The sequence below is a fragment of the Sebastes umbrosus genome, chromosome 3, assembly GCF_015220745.1.
Source record: "Sebastes umbrosus isolate fSebUmb1 chromosome 3, fSebUmb1.pri, whole genome shotgun sequence".
Taxonomy (NCBI): domain Eukaryota; kingdom Metazoa; phylum Chordata; class Actinopteri; order Perciformes; family Sebastidae; genus Sebastes; species Sebastes umbrosus.
Genome location: NC_051271.1, coordinates 34,572,708 through 34,586,888, shown reverse-complemented (window position 1 = coordinate 34,586,888; position 14,181 = coordinate 34,572,708). Strand labels below are relative to the sequence as shown.

Genomic DNA, 14,181 nt, shown 5'->3' with positions numbered 1-14,181 from the left:
AGAACGCTCTTATCGGAATTCATGTGTGTTTTTCCACATCAAACTTCACTGTGCAGGCGCAGATCACTGACCATACAGTGTCGGAGCGGCCCGTTGAAACTACAGAAGAAGAAGAACCTCTCCCTCCACAGAACAGTGCGTCAATCGTTTTCTATATTACCGAGTTCTTCAGCTAAATTCGGCGTCATGTTTCAGTTAGTAGAACGCCGATTTAATAAATTGGCAGTTATAAAAATGTGTAAACTGTGTCGTTAAGGCAGAAGAGCTTCATCTGGGAAACATCAGGTTTATTCACTTTACATAGAAGTCAAATTAATACCGAATTACCATATGCTTAATCATGTTCGTCAAATGAGTTAGTGTCTGTTTGTGAGTCGTAAGAAATCATAAATGATCTTTTAGAAGGAGTAGATGTTTAACGGTAAGCTCCGCTCCGTTAAATTTAATGGAGGTTTCCTCCGACAGTGGGAAACAGCTGAAGACTTTATTTGCATTGTCAGTCATTTAAAATGTAAATGAACTCACCAAACAGACTTTGTGGACACACAAGCTGACTGGCGGTGTTTCGGGATGTAAAACAGTAACGTTAGTTCACAGAAGAGCTGTTAACGTTACATATCAGCTCAAATGAAAAGTCTTTCTTTTGGAGTATTTAGGAGGTTTAGAAGTAACGTAACGGGGATCCCTGTTAACTTGACCAATATGCTAATGGAGTCTGGCACTCACTGGACTCCAACAGGGTGTATTTTGGAACAATGCACCGTTGGACAGCAGTCCACCATGCATGTGACATTATTGGTTGCATGTGAGGTGTTTCAGGGCAGCGATACGTTCACAAGGATGTCAGATATGAGTCACTTCAAACGTGAATGTGAACAGTCCAGGCAGAAAGATTGGATCAGGGACAAAAATCGGAATTGAGCATTAAGCCATGTAATGTGAACTTAGCCAAAGCGGGGTCCGTGACACTTTGCCAGGGGGTCCGTGAAAGGTTTTAATTAATTAAAATGATCATGATATAAAAAGGATTCATAGTTGAACAAATCATATTTAATTTATATAATCTGTAATAGTTCATAGATTAATCTAACAAATCTAGAAATCTTAGAATCTGCAAATATGTCTAACACATGTCTCTTATGTTGTTCTTTCACATAACTAAGACTACAGAAGTGTAAAAACATCGTCCACGTCAAATTATTCCAATGGACATACATGAGGGTATATTCTCTATGTTGTAAGGGGTCTTTGGCTGAACTAAGGGATGTTAGAGTGAGCGAAGCGTTCAGTAGGTTAATGTTAACATCATGACTGCTATCCATTCAGGTCTCATACGTTTATCACCTGATGGAACTTTAAAACATTCTAATTTAAATGTACAGTATGCTTATAAGCCACTAAAGATGATGAAATAATTTCTTCAACATTAAAATGCAGACTCTCCTTTAGTATTATAGATTTGACAAAATAAATAATGGAAGTCTGCTTTGGCCTCTACGTGAAATCATATTGAAACTGTAAACATGTGAAACAATGCTTCGACTGAATATTGTGAAGCAATTTAGTTACATCTCAACAAAGCATCTGGATACCATCAAACCCAGCAGAGGAGAGACCACAGGACTGCTTTCTGTCTTTAGTTTGGCCTCAGCACCATCATCTTGGTTATTACGGTTTCCTTTTTAAAGAATTTACCAAGGACTTCTCAGTACATACTAAAACATGGTAAGCCTATGTTACAGGCAACAGTTTAAATACTCGAAAAAAAATCAACACGACTTCCAAATTCAGTCACATTTACACAATAAGCATTTACTACAGTATAACTATTTACTAAAAAGGAAATTAGTTGGATCATGGAGGACACAAGTTCATGTTAAATGGTTGACTTGTGTCACACCAGAAAACATCTCAAACATTTTCTAAAAGACCTCTAGAATGCACACACTCACACACACACTAATGAAGTGGAAAACACACATGAGACACGCTGATCCCGTGCATAACTGTTGCCACAGCCATAACTTACTCTCTGTCTCCTTCTTCTCAGACTGTACTGCTGCAAAAAAAACAACACATCCAGCTTAAAAACCATGGAAGGTCGCTCACGCTCCTCGGTTCAGACTGACATGCACTTACTTAGCTGGCTGTGCACCTCCAGACACACACACTCCTCACTGCACTGCACTGCACGGTAATGCGTCGTATCTTATCCCATCACTGCTGTGTGTAAAAGTGTGTGTGTGTGTGAGCACAGGCGAGGTAAGACTACGCAGGCTGTGACGGTGGTCGAGAGAGGGAGGGAGGAAGGAGACAGACACACACAGAGAGAGAGAGAGAGAGAGAGAGAGAGAGGAATACACCTCCCTTTTTGGTTCTGAAACACGAGTATGCTGCTCAGTGCTGCAGTAATAAGAAACACACACACACACACACTTTCCTCAAGGTCTAGTGTGGGAGGGGATAGTCAGTCCCATGCCTCTGTTTACAGAGAGCTGGTGTGTGTGTGTGTGTGTGTGTGTGTGTGTGTGTGTGTGTGTGTGTGTGCCGGCCAGGTAACCTAACGCTGGTCAGGGTCCATCCACCTCCCCCCAAAAAGTAGGAGAGGCCAGTACTGACCGTCCAACTGGGTTGGCTGTTGCTAAGCAGCGTTGGTGCCCTCCCTGTTATTGGCTAAGGGGAAACAGAGAGAGAGGTTCTGAACTGAAGAGGAGAGGGAATGAGGCGATAAGAGGAATAAAGTAGCCGGGTCATTCCAGGTATACAGCAACATTTCTGTCCCCATGAAGTACTTCTCCTCATATTTACTTTAAAATATGTCAAATATTTATAATAAATGGCTTGAATTATAGATTAAGGTCTTCTTTATAACAGAAACAGAATAATAATAATACAACCCCTTTTTTTTTTTTTTTTTTACTTTACTGAGCTTTTTTGGTACATGTGCTCGATTTGACCATGTCCCCAGTGCAAAGTAATCAACTTCTACAAGAACTGTAAGCCATGAAATTATATATAAAAAAACAAAAAAAATCCTTTAATTAATGTACAGGTCATGTTAAACTCTCTCTGATTATATAAACATATTAGGAAGAACTATATTTTACCATTTTCATCATTTACTGTGTATCCCTGTAGTCATTTCTACCCCGTTAGTTTGTAAGTTCTCACCCTCCAAAAAAACAACAAAAAAACAACAATTCCATTGTGACCATTCTCAGGAATACACAAGGTTTTTTTTGGAGGGAACTCAAACGAGTAACGTAGGGTGAGCATAAACTTTAAAAACATATCTGATATAGTTATAAAAGTTGTGTTTATGTGTTAAAGGTTAGCTAGTTAATCGTGGATCACTCACAGAGCTATGGATAATTTAGCTCCACCCTGTTAGACCAATATAAACCAGACTACCTATAAGTATTATTATTTGAGTGCCAAGATTGGCCATTATTTTATCCTGACAGTTAAACTTGTAATTATTCTTAAATAATGCAAAAAAGTTGAAAAATCCATCTTTTCTTTCAAAAGTCATGAGGCTGAAATGTTGCTGCATAATGTGATCAGAAAGTAGGAGGAGATGTAGAGGGATTGAGGGAGTAGTAGAAAAGGCACTGGTGATCCAATGAAAGGAACAATCAAAGTAAGATTACAGAAAACTGGTCATGTATGTCATTCTGCCAATGAACTGAATATTAACCAAACCAGCAAAGGCCTTGATCCAAGAACTAAACTGCTACTGGTGGTCTTTTTACATTCATAATGATTTCCCATACTTGCATATTAGATTCTTATAACATTCTGTTCCTAAAATATCTGAACTTTTACGAGTTTTTCTAAAGCTCAAACTGGTTTTCACAAGGACAGAAGAAACCCTGTCATGCACACATACACAGACTGGCCCCGATTCCTGGACTAATTCTGTCACTCTCCAACATTGTGAGGCTGTCAGGAGAACCCATTCTGCAGGAAGGAGATCCAGGACCTGAGCCTGTTGGGTTCCAGTTCATGCAGGGTGTGGGCATTTTGTTCACATGTAATGAGGAGGAAAGATGGTTGTAAACTAAAATGGATAGGATGTGTAAGTTTGGCTCAATTTTGAGGACAATTTTATGAGAACATCTGAAATATCACTATTGTATCACCTAGAAGCTCTTTCATCAGTTTAGACTTTCTGAACTTAAAGACACATAAAAAAGTGACAATCAGCTAAATGACACAACATGTATTAACCAACCATCAGGCAATGATAAAACATACAATCTTTTTGTTTTATAGGTCTGATGGAGTAGGTCGCTAAAAAGTGACAGATGGTTGTTTGAAGCACTAAATCTCAGTGTGGGTTGAGGAGTAGGAAGAGTCTTGAGACGCGAGAGGGTGAAGAGGTTTTGTTCCAAACCTGAGGCAATTTTGGAAAAGGAGAAATACAAGCCTAAAGTCTCTGGACAAGTTATGGTTGAGTCACTGATCAACAATAAAATGCTGGGACTAAATGGACATTTTGTTTTATGGGATAGTAAAGCCCAGTTGGACTCGGTTCTGCTGATGTCACTGTATTCCCAAATCTCAGTGCTAAATGTTTGAAACAAAGTTTTATTGTATCCAATAGGAATGATGGACAAAAATACTATATAAAGATCCACATCTGGACAATAATAAGATCCAAGTTGTAAAACAGAATTTCCTTTAGGTCGAGAGATAACAATATTATAAAATCCGTGCGACTAGCCTAAATATTTGTTGAACATCGCACTGCGTATGTATGCATAAGAAATTACCAATGAGACAACAGATCACCAACTTACATGAACACATCCCTACTGGGCTACTAGCCAAACTGTGATTCAATACACTGAACTACTGACCGATTACATAATTCAAGTTGGCACTCACACGCCACTGAGACCCTGCAGCAAAAGTCCCCGTTTGAAAACACGGGTGATTGAGCAATCCACTGGCCCAGTGAAGCTAATAAGATGACTTCATATCATTCAGCCCGATTTGTGCAGGAGAGTGAGAGTGGAACAGACAAAACGAAATTGTTAGCACTGTCTATAGAAATGTAATTTCTCCTGTTTCCAAAAGGTGTCTGTCTGGATTTATGGACATTTGGTGTTGTAATGCAGTAATGTGGCAAACATTAGCTGATTTTATTACATGGCTGTGTTGACTAATCGATTCCAATTGGTCAATCACGGCGTTCTGTGGTCTGTAATTTCTGTATAACAGACCGTTGCTATGTATAACAGACTGTTGCTATGGGCCCAGCTCTGATGTCGGACTCTGGCGGACCGTTTTTGTGTCAAATTATTGTTTTTTTAAGTAAGTAGCTGTGTAATGAGCGGGATAATATACAGCTAGCGGGTCATTGTTGTGAAAGAAACCCCTTCAAGGCAATGGGCAGCATCGTTTCTTTCACAACAATGACCGGCTCGCTGTACATTATCCCTTACATAGTTACCTGGAAGCAGCTCTAGTTCTATGAGTATGTGTCCTCTAACGGGCTTCGCTATCGTTACATCGAGGCTCTGCTTTGGTACCCTGAGACAGATCTTTGCACTCAACACCCATCATACATGCCCTATAAAATAGTGGCACACCAGTCACTCTGATGACAGGGAGGCATGCAGTTAGAAGGCTCTGCATGTACTCATAGAAGTGGAGTTACATCCAGGTAACTACTATTTCTATTTTGAACGTACTTCGATAACATCGCATTACAAGTGGATATCTCCTGGCTGTGAAACGGTCGAAGCAGCCATTATAGCCACCACACACCTGAGGCGCGACTGTTGTCAAACAGACCTGCAGAGATGCAATGCATCCTGCTGGTGGCAAGGCTCAGGTCAATGGCACTGTTCTAGCACCTGCACAGAGTGGAGGTTCATGCGTTTTAGTAGAACTGGCTGGGAGATCAAGGCTTCTCAGCTTCTCCCTCAGTCATCAAAGCATGAGGCGGTGTTCCAGGACAGAGAAACTCCTGCACTTTTTGCCATGTTTATGGCGGTTAGAAGGAGGTTAGAACATCTGTGAGGCCTCGTGAACAAACAGAGAATGTTGAGGTGAGTTAAATCCCAGCAGTCACTATACAGCACATGCTACAGCTTAGTGAAGAAAACACTGAACACCTTCAACTTCACTGTGCACGTGAATGGACAACATCAGCTGTGTAGGCTTAAATACATGGACGTGCAATGAAGGTTTAATTACATGGGAACTACACAAAACAAAACATTTTTGAAAACTGTTTTTCATTCGCTCAAGATTTCCTATGTGCTTCCAGCTGATATGTCTCTACAAGACAAAACCATGTGACTTTGACCCAAAGCCTAACACCAATTATTAATCTAAAGAATTCTCCACATTTGCTCACAGACTGTTTAGCAGTGCAGATGGGAATTCAATAACAACATAATCTGATTAACATTTGATCTTTAAAAAAGGCCTTGAAGTATTCCACAAGTGAAGCTAGGGGCTGACTGTTTAAGCTTTCGAAGCATGCAAAGGCTCAGAGGACAATACATGTGTGTGTGTAAAACAGGGACAGCACCACACATGCACACACATTAAAGGAAGAGAAAAAGGCAAACAGCATTTCAAAGAGTGACATGTTTCTGCATGTGTGTTCACCAAGTGTTTATGTACTGAAAAACAGCCTGGACCGATGAGGGGACGGGAGGTGCAGCTTTTCAAACATACTATGGCCCATACTGCAATACACTGTACATTTCTACCACAACTCTCTGGTGAACAAAGCTCTCGTTGGCCACAGATTCCTTGATGATGAGATCTTTCTATTTCATGTCATTTTCTGACTATCTGATCCACAGCGGTCCCTGACCACTCGTCTCACAGCCGGCTGCACATAGAGACCAATATTATGTGTCATGTTGCAGTACTCTAGCCTGTGACGTCACTCGGTTGGTTGGCTCGGCTAAGTTACACAGATACAACGGTAGAGATGGTGAAAGACAGAGACTGAGGAGATACAGGACAGGAGAAAACAAAAGGGGGAACACTATTGTATTGCTCCTGTAAAGATGAGTTTTACAATGTTAAAGGGACTGTTTGTAACTTCTAACACGTATAAATCACCCGGGTCGGTGTCCCATGCGCGCTCGCATGCTCGCATATGCGCTCTAGCATGCTCGCATATGCGCGCTCGCATGCTCGCATATGCGCGCTTGCATATGCGCGCTCGCGTGTGGCTACGCTGTTCAGACAAGACTCCAACACAAACTACACGGAAGCACCAAAACTGCAAAGTTGTATCTAGTGAAGCCCGTCTGTTAAACAGTGTTGGCCGCGGTCTTAGGACGCGGGGGAGACCGTAGCTTTGGTCTCCAGGACCGGAGTGTCTGCGGTACTCTGCTCCTCTGCTCCCCTGCCTGCCTTCACTCAGCTCGCTCCACCTCACGTGCATGCGCGCATACTACACACTGCAGAAGAGTTATTAGCTCTTACAGTAAATGTACAGTGGACGTTTGTGCAGAAAATAACTGCTGCAGCTCCTCCAGACCAACAGAGGTTTTCCGTGTCTTGTGAAGTGACGGGGCTCCGCAGAGAGAAACGTTATCGTCTCCGACCGGGTGCCGGTGTCTCCCTCCGACCGCGGTCGGGAGGCTGTGGCAGGAAAAGCCAACACTAGGATCAGCATTGATTCATGGAGAGACCTTCGTCTGGTCAGCTAACATTACTGCCAAGCAGCTGAAATATAGAGTGATATTGTGGTTTTAGCTGACGTGTGTCGCCTCACTGTTTTGAGCGATGCTCGTTCATGTCTATTTAGAGCGAGCACAAGCTCGAGCCCGACGCTGACTTTCGTTGACTTAACGGCCACAGGTGTCGCTGTTAACAAGCATTTCTGATTCTTACAAACAGTCCCTTTAAAACCAAGGACAAAACAGTCCATTTCATAAACTGCTGCTGAAACGGAGATAAGTAACGTTACTGCAGCAGCGCTGGCTGTAGTGACACTGGGATAGCCCACCTTCCGTCCTATCCCCTCTCTGATCACCTGTCTCTCCTCCTCTGCTGTCTCATCCAGACCGTTCAAAGATGTTTTGTTTTGCAGCTAACACATTTCAAATCCTGGTTTTGAGCGTTAACAATAGATTTTAATGTGGTTCTTCTTAAAGAAGTGATTTGTGTCGCAGCCTCTTCTCTTATACTATACTGCATTTGCCTCAGATGGCAGTAGAGCTAAAAGCATCAGCTGCCACAATTCCGCAAGACTAATCCAGCCACTCCTTGTTTGTGAGTGTGATTGTGCCCTCAGATGGCCTTTGCGTGTTTATGTGTGTGTAAGAGTGTGTCTGTGAGCATGTCATGATTGGTATTTTTGTGTGTGAATGTGCACGAGGTATCTGGAATCCTGCCTCTGCCCAGACTTGTCATGGATTAATACAGTAACTTTCTGTGATTAATGGAGCTATTATCTACAAGAACGGATTAACAGAGCAACACTTCCCTCTTTGATGCTATTCACTTCTCTAACCCAACCCTAAACTGCCACAGCAGTCTAACTTATAACTTACTAACCACAACTATGACTGTTTACTGTCAATCAAATTGAATCAGGATGGTTTAAGAGGTCAGATCTGCACTGTCTCACAGAAAACCTTCTGCACTATGAAGCTTTTAGAACTATCTCTGTTAATGGTGTAACTGACATACTATGTTTCCCACATCGGAATAGCATTAATCTTCTGTCTCCACTACTCATATCTACTTTAATTACTAACATTAGAGTATCTTAGTTTCTTACATTCCTGTGTTTTAGATACCTAGTGGCAACCCTCTGACACCTAGTGGCAACCGTCTGACACCCTGTGGCAACCCTCTGACACCTAGTGGCAACCCTCTGACAACTAATTGACACCCTCTGACACCTAGTTTCAACCCTGTGACACCTAATTGACACCCTCTGACACCCAGTTGCAACTCTCTAACACCCTGTGGCAACCCTCTGACACCTAATTGACACCATCTGACACCAAGTTGCAACCCTCTGACACCTAATTGCAACCCTCTGACATCTACTGGCAACCCTCTGACACCCTGTGGCAACCCTCTGACACCTAGTTGCAAACCTCTGACACCTAATTGTACCCCTCTGACACCCTGTGGCACCTAATGGCAACCCTCTGACACCTAATTGTACCCCTCTGACACCGTGTGGCACCTAATGGCAACCCTCTGACACCTAATTGCAACCCTCTGACACCTAGTGGCAACCCTCTGACACCTAATTGCAACACTCTGACACCGTGTGGCACCTAATGGCAACCCTCTGACACCTAATTGCAACCCTCTGACAGCTAGTGGCAACCCTCTAACACCTAATTGCAACACTCTGACACCCTGTGGCACCTAATGGCAACCCTCTGACACCTACTTGCAACCCTTTGACACCCTCTGACACCTAGTTGCAACCCTCTGACACCCTGTGGCAACGCTCTGACACCTAATTGACACCCTCTGACACCTAGTTCCAACCCTGTGACACCTAATTGACACCCTCTGACACCTAGTTGCAACCCTCTGACACCCTGTGGCAACCCTCTGACACCTAATTGACACCCTCTGACACCCAGTTGCAACCCTCTGACACCTAATTGCAACCCTCTGACATTTAGTGGCAACCCTCTGACACCCTGTGGCAACCCTCTGACACCTAGTTGCAACCCTCTGACACCTAATTGTACCCCTCTGACACCCTGTGGCACCTAATGGCAACCCTTTGACACCTAATTGTACCCCTCTGACACCCTGTGGCACCTAATGGCAACCCTCTGACACCTAATTGCAACCCTCTGTCACCTACTTGCAACCCTCTGACACCCTCTGACACCTAGTTGCAACCCTCTGACACCTAATTGACACCGTCTGACACCTAGTTGCAACCCTCTGACACCTAATTGACACCCTCTGACACCTAGTTGCAACCCTCTGACACCCTGTGGCAACCCTCTGACACCTAGTTGCAACCCTCTGACACCCAGCTCGTAGCATCTTCTGACACCATCTAAGCAGCAGCAGAGTGACAACTGACACTGACATAAGTGGAGTAAATATTAAGATATTTTAAGAATTGTATTTTTATCTTAACATTTACACCACATATGTCAGTTGTCACTGGGCTGTAGTTAGATGTCACAATTTTTTTTTTAAACAAACAAGTTTGCTAATTAAAATGCAAACAATGTACCCAAATAAATAATAAATAAAACATTTAGGATATGTTTTTCATTATTGTAGCTGGTTGTTATAAAATGACTATAAAATTAATCATTTGTAAAGAGTGTGTTTGTGTCCCTTTTTTTAACCGGAAGAAGCCTAATTACATAAAATGAATGAAAAACACTAAAGTAGAACTTGGTTACTCAATTTGGATCTGCCCTAATTGACAGCGAGTCGAGGGAGCCGTCTCTCAGCTGCCGGCAGAAGGCCACTGTGGTTCCACTGAGCTCGGCAGCTTCCCGACGGGTGCCAAACGAGTGCCTCTTATTTGCCACTGTCCTGACACCTGCCTGACGTCTGTCTAATGCCTGTCACAGGTTGCCACTGTGGTGCCACTCGCCTGCCACTGTGGTGCGAAACGCCTGACGCTGTCAGTATATCGCAATCACTGTCTCTCGGTTCCGGAGGGCGCTTCATCTTTGCTTCTTCACTGGAAATGAAGGTGTTTATCAATGGTACCCAGTCATATGATTACAGATCCCGTTTTCATGGTTACAACTCATGTCTGCTCATCTTTCTTCTCATTAAGAACATCTAGTTCTGTACGTTTGACAAGGTTTGAAAGGTGCTTCACACTGCTTGGTTGGAGCATTTCATCCTGAACCTACAGTAGTTCTGATGTCTTTCTTTAACGTTACTTCTATTCACCAAACTTCCAGTCTAACCTGTGAAGACCTGCAGTACATTACAAAAGTCATTCAAAACACGTATCAGCCTCTATAGGTGAACAAGGACGCACAATGTTAGTGTACTGTAGTTTGTAATGCAGCAAACAACAATGTCACAAAGTGACTTTTGAAAGGCAGAAATCAACACTTACAGTTAAGTAATGGGCTCAACTTATTGCCACTGATCAACAACCACATCACAGAGAGATCTATGGGGATAGAAATGATCATTCAACACATAGAAGCGCAGGGCTGAGAGTAGCCTGTTCATCAGAGCTGGCTGTGATAAAGCAGTGTAGGTGCATGCTCACACCACTCACAGAAAGCGCTCTGCCATGCCAAGGAGAAGCTCCGAGTCTTTATTTAATCCCGGGCAGCCCTGCAGGACGATGCAGAGGACAACGCGTTATGTAACACTCAGAATGCTGCTGCAGCAGAAATGTCCATTAGGCTACACAAGGCACACTTTGCTACACAAGGACACTCACAATAGACACACACAGTGGCCATGAGCATTAGTGCTTGGCCTTAAACAACCACACACAATCAGACATACAGGCCTACGGTGCACTGCCGGTGATGCAGTTGCACTTAGATGTCCACACACACACACAGGCTACAGCCTGCGTACACCTGTACACACAACTGTAGGCTACCTGTGTGCACACACGCCAACATGCACAGCCATAGGACACAACAAATAGTTTCATTTCCTTGAAAGATGTGTTACTGAGACATATTGGCCCCTATTGACATATTCCAAAGGCAGTGCTTTAAAGACTATATGGAGGGGGTGTAACTTCATTGCCTGGGATTAAAACCCCACATTCTTGCTGAAACAGTGAGTAGCTTAGTTGGAAATTGAATAATAATAATAATAATAATAATAATGTATTATTAATAATTTATTTATAATAATACTACTAATGTGAATAATTTAATAATAATAATATAATAATAATAGGTAGAATGTAGGGTATTAACTTTCATAGCCTTTAATATGGGCTATATAAAAATAATTTACATATTCATATCAACTTGGTCCCCAGCACCTTTCCTCCAAATATATGCAGAATGTGAACTTTATGTCAATTTATGCAGTTTTGTCTGCAATGATAGTCTACCTATAAGGTGGAGCATAACTATATTTAGAGCAGCAGCAGATCCAATAAAACAGTAAGCCAACTTATTGTGTTTAAATCTCAGTTTTTACCATTAGTTTTTACCTTGCCACACTACAGCCACGGTGCCAGCAACATGAATATGTTTTACAGTTGAAATTGTGCTGCTTTTTGGACCACAGAATGCAGAGTTAGGTCTAAAAATGTGTGTTAAGTCAGGTTTAAAGAGGTGCCTGTCTACCTTTCCCTGTAAAGGAGCAAACACTGTACCTGGAACATGTTTCAACGAGTTTGGCGTTAACGTTGGTACCAAAACGGCATACTTCAGGCTGTGAACCACTCGTCGCTAACCTGTCGGCTACCAGGACAGCTGCTGATCACACGGTGGAAAGTCACTCATGCACAAACTCCAATAGGAGGCTAAACTGTCACTTACCAGCAGCGTGGCTTGTGATCAACCTGCAGCCTGCAGACCGACCCTCTGGACGCATGACGTCACTTCTAACGCACATTCTCCTGATTCCATCAGAGACAGACCAGATGCTCTCAGGTCGGTTGTTAATGCTCCAACTGAACTGACTAATTCCCTTTGAGATGATCAGTGATCGCTGCAGTCCTCGAGTCTGCTACACACACACACACACACACACACACACACACACACACAGACACTTACCTGTGGATAACCAACAATCCAGCCTATACTCACATGTTCAGACTATTGATAGATTTTTGTTATTTTCTTGGACATTATTGCGGATTTGCGTTTTTTTTTTTTAGATGTCTTTTAATCAATCATATAGCTTTCTATTCCAGTATGTATTTGTGTTTATTTTTGCTTCATTTGTTTTGTTTTTTATTGGCTGATAAACTTCTACTGTGCAGATGTAGCCTGCATCCCAGATCACTTCAGCTGCCTAACATTTTCAATGGTAACACTGTCATCTAGTGGCCAGATAAAGACTGAAGTTAGATTGTGTGCAATTTAAATACACTAAAAGAAGATATAACAAAAATGAATGAATGAATTAATAAAAAGAATCATTCCATGGAACAAAGATTCTAACGTGAATACAAATATAACAATCAACAATTGAATCAAATCTTGCTGTAGGAAGTTTCATGCTGTTTGCTCTGGTTTGGACAGACTGTGGTGATTGTGTGTGATACCTGCATTAGATGCAGCAGTCTGCTAACCACCTGTTATGGAAAGCATGTAGGCTTATAACACTAGCTATGTACCACTGCTCAAGGTAAAGTTCTTTCCAGAGATAAAGATGTAAGTAATCAAACAAAAAGCACAACAAGAACAAGCATCACACATTTTTTTTAACTCAGGTAGAGCTTGCATTCACTCACACTTTTGTCAGTGTGCCATACAAATTCAAAGTTTCCCTTCCTTCAGCCATGTGTTGAGATATGGCATCATGATAACAAGCTTTATATTTGCATTAACTGTTGACACAGTGCTTCCCTCTACAATGTGACTTCCACTTTGCCTGATTGCTGCGCAACACAGAGAGATATTGCAGTCTACAGGCCTACTGAGTCTGTCCAAGTACACACCTTTACAATGTCAGTAAACTGGAGCTATAGAGGCACATTGATACAGATTCTCACTACCTAAAAATTCAAAAGTAGGCTATGCTAGGTAAAGATTTATAAAAAACATGAAAAAAGTGAGTAGGCTACCAACAACATGACACATTAGTACAACATAGGACACGATTCACGTACACAACAGCAAAAAGTTAGTTTATTTAAGTGTATTTCAAGTTGTGAAAATGAATTGATAAAATGAAGACTGATGAATCTCCTCATTCATGGATGGATGGATGATCACAGAAGAGACTACTGGTGTTATAGAATAGCTAATACAGTATACTAACGAGGATATAATCTATCTAGATAGATAGATAGATAGATAGATAGATAGATAGATGGATAGATAGATGGATAGATAAATAGATAGATAGATGGATGGATGGATAGATGGATAGATAGATAGATAGATAGATAGATGGATGGATAGATAGATGGATAGATAGATAGATAGATAGATAGATAGATAGATAGATAGATGGATGGATAGATAGATGGATAGATAAATAGATAGATAGATAGATGGATGGATAGATAGATGGATAGATAAA

At 41.9% G+C, this 14,181-nt stretch overlaps 1 protein-coding gene across 5 annotated transcripts in view; it reads right to left on the bottom strand.

The window, feature by feature from the left end:
* Positions 1 to 12,604, bottom strand: part of LOC119484795 (microtubule-associated tumor suppressor 1 homolog) — a 72,272-nt gene extending 59,668 nt beyond the window's left edge. For 3 of the 5 annotated variants that reach the window (XM_037763872.1, XM_037763877.1, XM_037763876.1), the window contains exon 1: positions 2,030 to 2,252. The gene's annotated coding sequence lies outside the window, so the exon portion shown is untranslated. Of the gene's footprint in view, positions 1 to 2,029; positions 2,271 to 12,464 lie in introns of those variants that run through there. The other 2 variants (XM_037763874.1, XM_037763873.1) reach the window with 2 other exon arrangements.
* Between the last annotated feature and the right edge of the window lie 1,577 nt (positions 12,605 to 14,181).